The 10,412-nt window shown below is 36.5% G+C and overlaps 1 long non-coding RNA gene across 2 annotated transcripts; it reads left to right on the top strand.

Moving 5' to 3' along the window:
* Positions 1-3,506: 3,506 nt before the first annotated feature.
* Positions 3,507-10,119, top strand: LOC122422287. Of its 2 annotated transcripts, none has more exons than XR_006263766.1 (3): positions 3,507-3,823; positions 7,183-7,330; positions 9,886-10,119. It is a non-coding gene; the product is annotated as an uncharacterized LOC122422287 (long non-coding RNA). The 2 variants fall into 2 exon arrangements; XR_006263767.1 differs by having other exon boundaries at positions 3,507-3,792.
* The last annotated feature ends 293 nt before the right edge of the window (positions 10,120-10,412 follow it).

A 10,412-nucleotide genomic window follows, 5' to 3' on the forward strand; every position in this document is an offset into this window, starting at 1 on the left:
AAAAATTACAAATCTTTTATCTTTGTTTTAGCTAGTGTGTATGTCTGTGTGTGTGGAAACATTTAGTTCTTTACATTTTCTGGAATGAATCTTCCCATGTTGCAGTAAGTAGGGATCTACTTTATATTGTTAAGTCTAACACTCTGTTTTAAGATTATTTTAATTTACATATCTGTAAGAAAGAAAAAATACTTCCAATTAACCTATGACCCTCATTAACTGTAAGATGCAGACTGATTTCAGAAATAATAAAATATGAAAAGGTGTGAGTCTTAGAATCAATGAAATATAGTAACTTATTTTTTTTGCTAGTCTATTATCAGTGGTCTCTCTAAATACCAATTGTTAAATACATGCTTGTATCACTAATGTGAAATATTTAACAATAAATATGTCCACATAAACATAGGTTATTCTAAACTCTCCTATCTGTTCTCTTACTCTTCCATTTATTACTATGTTAATCAATTCAACTTTAATTTTGTATTTAATTTATTTTTTAAATGCTGGATAGTGTCTTTTCTCATTATTGTTTCCTCTAATTCTACTAAATCTTGCATTTTTGCATAATTTTACATATAAAGTTCAAAGTTTTATAAAATAATTTGTTCAAGCTTTATAAAAAGAATTATTAGCTATGGTTATTATTTCTCTGGATTAACACATAATTTTGGATAGAATTGACATCACTAAGCTTTCCAATAGATATTTAAATTGTTCCTTTTTTTTTTAACTTATTGTGCATATTTACATTTGTGTAAACTAAAATTTTGTATTTATGGTAAAATTCTGAAAGTGAAATTTTTGAGTCAAAAAAAATGTAATTTTTTCTTTCTCATTGAAATATTTTTGTAATTTAAAGTTTTTACATATATTGCTAAATTTTTACTCTAAAACTTGTTTTAATATTCCATCAGTAGTGTAGAGGTATTTGTTTTCCCACACCCTCATTAACACTGAATATAATAAAATTTAGAAACACTTTATACATATCTGATAGTTTTAAAATAATATCTTATTGTAGTTTTATTTGCATTTCCCAAATAATGCCTGGAACTGAGAAGCTTTTCATATTCATATTCTTACAGTAAAATATCTACTTTACTAGTTGGGGTATTTATTACTAATTCTGTTTGTTCCCCAGCTGATCAACATGTTATTAATAAGCAACTTTATTTTCACTTAGTAGGAAAACCCTTACTGTCTCCTTCATTATTCTACATATCAAATTTGTTACTCTACCCTCATTTTCATATTCTGGTAGCTGGTATCTTTTTCCCTTTGAAAGTTTTAATCTCATTATCACAGATGGAAAAATAAAACTTTTTGAAATCAGTGATTAAACCATTCCTTTGGGCCAAGTTTGCCTCAATCATGACTGCTCAATATTCCTGAGGCAGTTGCTGAACTCCTAGTTTATAAATATACACTTGGCTGGTCACCTAACAATACAGCAGGTCCATCTGGAAATGATTTTCTCTTTTCATATACTCCACCAAAGTTTTCCAAAGCACAACTTGTTAGCATGCATACCAGTCCACTACACTTCCCATTACAGCATTTGACCTTCAATTCACATATCTTGAATTTTGTTTGTTCATGTTGTTGGAATCCATCCTAATCACTTTTCAATGTATCAATCTTTCCCCTACTACAACAAGGTTTATTTAAGGCCTTTTTCAGAATAGTCACTAATGTAGCCTTCAGACTGTTTATGCCCCGGGAGCTGAACTCCTGGACAACCCCTGAGAAAAGGAAGTATTAATCCATACCACAGCCATCTCACGCTGCTCTCTGTCAGCTGGTAATCACTCACCCATGTCTTACCCACATTCAACTGGAGGTCTGTGGTGATAGAAGGGGACATAGCCACTTCAGTGGTGTTAGAATCTTTGTGACCCCATGGACTGTAGACCGCCAGGCTCCTCTGTCCATGGGGTTCTCCAGTCAAGAATACTGGAGTGGGTTGCCATTTCCTCCTCCAGGGGATCTTCCAAACCCAGGGATCGAACCCAGGTCTCCTGTGTCTCCAGGACTGCAGGCGGATTCTTTACCCCCTGAGCTACCTGGAGCAGATAAAAATGGAAAAGAAAATGACTTAATGAAGTCATGGAGACACTATTATCATAACAAAGGTATAATCCTGGAGTGCAACAAGATCATGTAGGAGTTTTGCTTGAATAGCCAGCCTGTACTGGTCCCCAGGACATTGCTGTAGCGTTTCAAGTAGCTCATCACCTTGGACCTTACCTCAAAGCAGTCACTGAGGGACAAGACAAAATTATCATGGTAGAGTGAAGGCACTAAACTTCATCTCCAATTTCTTAGAGAATATCAAGTTCTTAAAATCCCTCAACATCAGCAGGACTTCAATCCAGAGGAGTTGAGCGGTCCTCTAATAATGTTCTGATACCATGGATTATGGTCACACCCTGCATGTTATATCCCTTCTTACCCAAGAGTGCATGGACCTTAACAGATTACACTATTCTGTTGAGTTTTACTTAAGTCTGTGGAAATACTGAAACAGATAAAGTATTTTAAGAAATATTTTTCTTTTAATTCAGGATATCTGCCCACCTTAGGGTCTAAGATAAAGTCTATACTTAATGCTGTATTAAATTTTTGGTTTCTAGTAGGTATTCACTCTCTGCAATCTAAGCAGAAAACAGAACCCTTGAGATTGTTTTAATGTATATTAAAAATACCAACTAGAAGTGGAAAATTAGAATGCTTTAGTGGATACTTCAGGAAGGAGATATCTTGGGGCAATGAATAGAATGATACCAGCAAGGAATACCATCTGCTTTTTCATACCATTCCAGCAGCCTGCCAATATTTTGGAAGAGTTGTGAGCCATGATAGAAGGATCCTACTATTTCAACAACTATCTGCTGTGTTCCAGGCTTCCTCAGTGGCTCAGTGCTAAAGAATCTGCCTGCCAATGCAGGTGATGATTTTGCCTGATTAAATTTATAAGTACCATTGATGATTCTGCAATCAAATGCTTGAAGAGCCACACTTAATGTTCTCTTTAGGACATATTTTGTAATCTTTTTGTTATATAGATAAGCTGAGAATTTACCAAACCTCAAGTTCTGGTTCCTTTTTACTTAACTATTCCTTCTTCAATTCATTTCTCTCTTTACACCTTTTACTATAAGCAGTCAGAAAGGACCAAGGCACTTCTCCAACACTTCGCTTAGAAATTTCCTCAGTTAAAAACCCAGTTTTATCACGTGCAAGTTTTGCTTTCCACAAAACACTAGAACACAGTTCAGTCAGGTTGTTTGCCAGTTTATAACAAGGATCATGTTTCCTCCAGTTTCCAATAACATATTCCTCATTTATGCCTGAAACCTCACCTGAATCATCCTTAATGTACGTCTTTCTAGCATGCACTCAACACTCTTCCAGCCCCTACCGATTACCCGTTTCCAAAGCCATGTCCACACTTTTTCGGTATTTCTTACAGCAGCACCCTATCCTCAGTACCAAAAGCTGTCTTAGTCTGCCGTAACAAAATACCACCGACTGAGCGGCTTCAACAGCAAAGATTCATTTTCTCACAGTTCTTGAGGCTGGAAGCCCTGGATCAGTGCTAAAGAAAGCTTCCAGAGTGGTTGGTTGGTTTGGTGCTGACTCTTTCCTGGCCTGTGGATGGTTACTTTCTTTTCCCTCCTTGCCGGGTGAGGACACAGGGAAAAGGCAGCCTCGACAAGCTGGGGAGAAAGCCATCACAAGAAAGCAGTCATGCGGCCACCTGATCTCAGATGTCCAACCTCCTGAACTGTGAGAAGATAAACTGCTTTTTAAGTCCCTGGTGTGGTATTTTGTTATGGCGGCCCAAGCAGTTTAAGAGACTCCGATTGATGTTTGGTTTGCCTTAATTTTCACTCTGTTGAACTTCCTCAACTACTTAAAATTATAAAAGTGGTGAATTTTAGCTTCCTTGCATGTCCCTACATGTGTGTCTTTTGTCTTGTATAGGAATGAAAAGCTGTGACGAAATATTCTGGACCATAATTCTTTCCTCTAGAAATCTATTTTCTTAGCATTAGCTTCCATGAGAAACTTGTTGCTGTTTTGATTTTCTTTCTTCTGTAAGTAATCTATTATTTCCATCTGTAGGCTTATAAAATTTTCTCTTTATCTCTTTCAGAAAATTCTTTATCTACCTCCTTTGAAATTAATCCTGTTTTAAACTCAGTGAGCCTTGATATTGAAAATTTAAACTTTCTCTTACTTGGAAATTTTCTTCCATTATCTATTTGATTATTTCTTCTTGCCCAGCTATCCCTTTCTCTTTTTAGAAAGCCCTGAATCAGTTCCATATCTCTTATCTTTTGACTTGTGATTTATGTTATCTTTGTTTCCTTTGACTTCCCACAAAATAATATGATTTCCAGCATTTTTAGCTTCATTATTGAAACTAAAATTTTTGAAACCATACTTCTCTTTCCTTAAACTATTTATTTTGTAGTTCTCTGATTATTCCTCTGTGCTATGTTGTAAAACCTTAAGAATTTACATTATAGGTCATTCAAGATTGTCTTTTATTTTTCCAACTAAATATATCGTCAATGGTAACCACTGCTGTGAACACTTGGCTGGATCTGACTCCTTAAAATTAGTGTGTTCTTATGATATGTAATCTTTCTCTGTCTACTCATGTGTTTGGGTGAGAGTTTCCTCAAACATACTCTTAGTAATCATTTCAGGTTCTCCAGGAAACTCATTTGAAATGATTAGGGATACAGAATGTGCTTCTTTGCTGTTAGACAAGCAAAAACTCTAATGGCTCCTAGCTACACTGAAGGAGATCAGTTGGTTCCAACAGTTTCCACTAAAATATGCTTAACTACATCCTGATTATTGACATTCTGTCACAACTATACATACAGTGCATGACAAAATCCTTTAGAGGACCTACTCCCTGACAAGAAAACAGTACATCCCCTGTCGTCCCCCTCCACCGTATGTAACCCACAACAAAAATAAGAAGTGTAAGAAAATCCAACCATGTTGTGATCCTCATGTGACACTTTAAAATCAATCAGCAAATACTATTAATGTTTAAATTTTCACGTAATCCCTGATTTACTATTTCACTCAGCACATGCTTGTTTGATCAAGAAATTAACCCAACAGCATATATATTGTGAGCAGGCTGGTGGTTCATCTATGTCTGTTGAGGGAATCCATCCAGGTTTCTGAGCTGGAATGCACTAGCAGCTGTGAGGTCAAAGTTTCGTTCAGATCCTAGCAGGAAGGAAGATCTCCCAGGCCTCAGGACCTCAGTCCTCCCGTGGGGCTGTAGGCTGGGGCATTCTAATGCTAACTTCTCCTGGCGTTGATTGCCCTGTTCTCTCTGGAGGAGAAGCTTCAGATGTGTTTGAGAGCCCTATTACTTTTCAGGAATAAGTTTCACTTGAAATACAAGTTGAGCTGTCTCTAACAGAATAGGGAAAGAAAGGGAGTCATAGATGTCATAGATATGTGCTTAAGCAGCTATTTTTTAAGGATTTCTGAAAATCCTTACATGCTTTCAATGTAACTTTAAGGAGAGAACATCATTCAATTTCCATAAAATGAAATGAACAAGGCTCATTTCTAGTTCGACAATTTGCTGTCCACAGAATATTTCAACATTACTTTAATTCTTTCCTTTATTGAAAAAAAATTATCTTAAGAACTAGAGCTGGAATGATGCATAAAATGATGTAGCCTCAAGTGTTTTTTACAAGTGTAAGTGTTCTTCCAGGACTAGATTCAATTAACTACATTAGTTTAAAGAGAAGTCCAATTTCCTATCTACCATCTTTGATGTTCAGAATTATACCAAACTTATCTGTATGAAAACTGGTGATTAGTACAGGAAATTGACTTTACAATTGTTCAACATTTTGAAATTCTAAATTGCGAGTTTCCTTGGAGATATGTGTTCATTGCATCTTTGGTATTTTGGAATGATAATTACCTTTTCATCAAAATTATCAAAATGGACATATACTTGAGCCTCTATTCATTCCATCTATGCCTGTTTCTGACATACTCAGATTCCTATTGGAGAAGAAAGTGTAGTCAGCAATATTGGCTTCTTCCCAGGTTGATTTAAGGATATAATTTATCCACATCTGACTCTTCCCAGAGTCAGAGAATTCTTTGACTCTGCACTCCCTTTCCCCTCACTTTTCAGTTACACTCAAAAAGGTGAAAAATAACTTCTGCTTGTAAAAAGAATGGGGGCAACAGTTAACATCAGGATAGGACTCTTTCATAGCTTTTTGCTAAAATTTCATTCTTTATGTAGAGAATTAGTCACATGTTTATTTAGTAAAATTGAGTAATGCAAATGGTTGAACAATGGTCACAGAGAAGATAGTAGAAATGATTCTTTTATTACAGAGAGATTTTACTCATACTGACTTAGGATAAAGATGTCAACTCTTTTACAATATCTGAAGAAGATATATAATATAAAATAATATTTAAAATAGAAGGAAGACAGTTTTTATTCATTCCCCACCTGCAGAGGGAAAGCAAATCACATTCAATTAATCAGTTTAGGAGTCACTTCTGATTCCTCTCTTATCTCTGTTTTTGTCTTGTTCCAGTGGGAGGAGAGATATCTTTTTGTACTTGATGAGACTGGAGAAAAAGACATTCTTCCATTGTGTCTCTGTTGTATCAGAATACAAGTAAAACATCCGCTTTCTCTGCTCTTGTTCCTGTGAAGCGTGCTGCAGAATGAAACAAGATTGAGCAGCTGAGCTGGAGGGCCAGGACTTGTGATGCCGCTCTGTGCCCCACTGGAGTAGGCTGTGGTTCCCCAGCTCTAGGGAAAACCATTCAGTTCAGGAAGACAGAGGTCAAAAACCAGATGTGTCAACTTAGGGCCTTTGCATTCATTGTCTCCTCTACCTGGAATGCTAGTCTCTCAAATATGCTGGTATTCTTTGCTTAAATGCTCCTTTTTTAGTGATGCCTTTCCAGATCTCCTTACTTAAAATAGCAGTCCTTACCACTCCTTATACCTGTTCCTTGATACGGCATGTGTGTGCTTAGTCGCTCAGTTGTGTCCGACTCTTGTGACCCCATGGACTGTAGCCTGCCAGGCTTCTCTGTCCATGGGATTCTCCAGGCAAGAATACTGCAGTGGGTTGCCATTTCCTTCTCCAGGGGATCTTCCCAACCCAGGAATCAAACTCAGGTCTCCTGCATTGCAAATGGACTCTTCACTGACTGGGCTACGAGAGAAGTCTGGATATGGCATACAACTTGTTATTTCATCGTTGTCTTTTCCATGGAATGTAAACTCCATGAGAATGTAAGTTAACTGTTCTGTTCCCAGTACTTCGTTTTTTTACTTCCTGGCATACCTGTTTTTAAAGAAAATTTATTTTATTGACATACAGTTGAATATTGTGTTGTTTTAATTTCTACTTTACAGTAAAGTGATTCATATATATATATATATACACACACACCTATTCTTTTTCATATTCTTTTCATTGTGGTTTATCACAGGATACTGAATATAGTTTCCTGTGCTAAACAGTAGGCCCTTGTTTGTCTGTTCTCTATGTAATAGTTTGAATTTGCTAACCCTGAACTCCTAATCCACTCCTCCCTGCCCCTTGAATGCTTTTTGAATAAATGAATCAAAGTGTTCTGTTTTGGCCTTTCAGTCAAGATGTGTTCTTAAAGTTATTTTACCACGAAAACTTGAACTTTGGAAAATAAAGTTAGTACTACATTCTAGTTCCTATGTAGCTTCTATGTGTATTTCTCAAATTTGTTAGCCCCTTTGGTGAAAAGGATTGTGACTGATGAATATCCCTAGACCCCATGAATAATATGTGACAATTATAGACTGTATCAGCCAAAGTTGGCAAGTTTTATTGGGAAGAGAGTGGGTGGAAGACTCTATATAGGGATTGGGTAGATTCACTTTCATTTTTGGATTTGATAAATAAATAAATATATATATAATTATGTACATGGCATAATTATATATATGGCAGCTATCTTGGAGTTAAAGGATTATGAGTTTCCATTTTCATTGTATTCTTGAGTAGTTTACTTCAAATTTTCTAAATGAATATATATGGTCTATGGATTTCACAGGAAATGGTAAGCTCTAGTGAAGAATAATTCTAAAAAAAAGGGGAGAAGCTTCCTTTGGTAATAATATATTCCACTTGGCATGTTGAAAAGAACTTTCTGTCTTCTGTTTGCTTGATAGCAACCCTGCTTGCCGGAATGCTGATACATGCAGAACACCTGAATTTCTAGACTTGAAACTAAGCCCAACAGTTCCCATGTTCACACATTACATTTTCTCAGAATAATGCTTTATCATAGCATTAATTTACTATTTTCCAGAATAGGGTAGCCTTCTAATGGGAGTAGTTTGTCATCTAATTAAGGTGACTGGCAGGTTGCAGACACATAGTCCATTTTAAAAAGGATTTGATTTGAATTTAAACTCTACCCATACTCTGCAAAAGATTTCATTAGCTCAATATTATGCAGTGCCAAGATGTTTGTACTTGTTCACAAGAAAATAGATTTATTAATTCATTAAAAAATGTATTTATTACCTGCTATGTTTCAGACACTAGCTTAAGCACAAGCAATATGGTGTTGACTTCAAACAGACGTGGTCCCTGACAGATTTTACTGTTCTCAGGGGAGCCTGCTCAGTAATCAGGTAGCCCTCTCTCCCACTCATAGAGTTTCAATAGCATTTCTTTAGTCTCAAAATCCCCTTCAGAATCCCAATAGCTTTTCATATTTCTCATGGTTTTTTTTTTTTTTTTTTTGGCCCTATAAATTTTGTTTCAGAGCCAGATATGGCGATGTTAGCTGATTTCTATGATTTTTTTTTAAAAACAGTGTTCTTTATAATGTGAAGAATATACATGTTCCTTGAATTATGTAAGAAAAAGCCAGTTACTCTTCTGCTGTTATTTTATGCTGGAGCCGTGTGCCAGTGTGCTGAAAACACAGGCACACATACATCTGTCTCTTTCAGACCGGGGTCTTATGTTGGACATTTACTCCTGTGTCGATTCTGCTGCTACTCTATCTGAAATTTCCTCCTCCTCATTCCATTTGCTTTTTCTCAATCTTCTCTCGGGTATGCCCCGTTCAGTCCACTTCAAGCAGGTTTTTCTCCCTTCTGAGGCCCTAAAACACTTACGTTGTGCACCATATGGTCATTTGGAACTCGCAGTGGGAAGAAACCATTGTCTATCACTCTTCTTCACAGTTGCCTTCTGTTTGGTGTGCAGCTATGCAAGCTATTTTTAATATGTTCAGCAAGAAAAGTATCTGATGTTCTTAAAAGTAGAAACAAACTTACATGAATCTATACAGTTTGGTACAGAAGTTAAATATATTTAACTTTAAATCCTTGAAATGTGAACAGTCTGTTGCTGATTAGGAAAAGATAGTCAAGAAGAAATATGCCAAGCACAGCCATCATTCTTTGCTGTTCCTTTTTGTCCCCAATTATAGGAGTGGGTGGTTGCAAATGGTGTTTCTTTCTCTTGCAGAACTGTAGCTAAAGCATTTGTAAAAGCAAAACTTGGTATAAATGCTCAAATCAGTGCTCTAAGAAGCCTAAGTTTCAGGTGAATAGGCTTAGGTGGCCCTGTCAGTTGAGGCTGTTCCAAAGGAGGCTTTAGGCACCAGATGAGTTTTCTGTGTTTTCTCTCAATATGGTTAAAATAACCTATTGAGAATGGTTAAGTGTTGATGATGGTAAATTTAATGTGATGATGCCTCACCATACATAGTATAATAAAGACTGACTCCAATTTTGATGTTTGACTGTTAACAGTTTCTAAGCCCACCCTTCTCTTTCTCTTTGCTCAGCTCTGGACAAGCTGATAAGCAAGCCTAAGTACTCCCTCTTTTGGTCCTGTTGATTCAAACCATGGAAACTCCTGCCTATGCATAGGAACCTTCTCTTAGCCCTACCCGCTAACTGCATTAAAAACCCCAGTCCTCTTCCTTTCCTTGATGTCTGAAGCCAATTGAAGCCATTTTCAGACTTTCTTGGGAGGCCTCCCTGCTCTGCTTAGAAAAGCTTCAATTATGTAAGTAATAAACCACTTTATACCCTCCCGGTGTGTGTAATGTCGTTGATCTTGACATGAACCAAATGGAGGGGTGACGACATCTGCTTGTAGTCACAAAAGCTAGTGTTTGAACTATAAAATTTTGCCATAGATTGCATTTGTTTAAAACAGTTGACTTTAATGTGTTTCTGGTTTTTTTTTTTTATAGTAAAAACATAGATTATTAGTTTACAATGGCTCTTATGTATCTCAACATATGAGGAGAACGAGATGCATGGGTCATAAAACTATAGTATAAAGCCATAACAGTGCTCACCTGGT

This window comes from Cervus canadensis, chromosome 19 (genome assembly GCF_019320065.1).
Source record: "Cervus canadensis isolate Bull #8, Minnesota chromosome 19, ASM1932006v1, whole genome shotgun sequence".
Taxonomy (NCBI): Eukaryota; Metazoa; Chordata; class Mammalia; order Artiodactyla; family Cervidae; genus Cervus; species Cervus canadensis.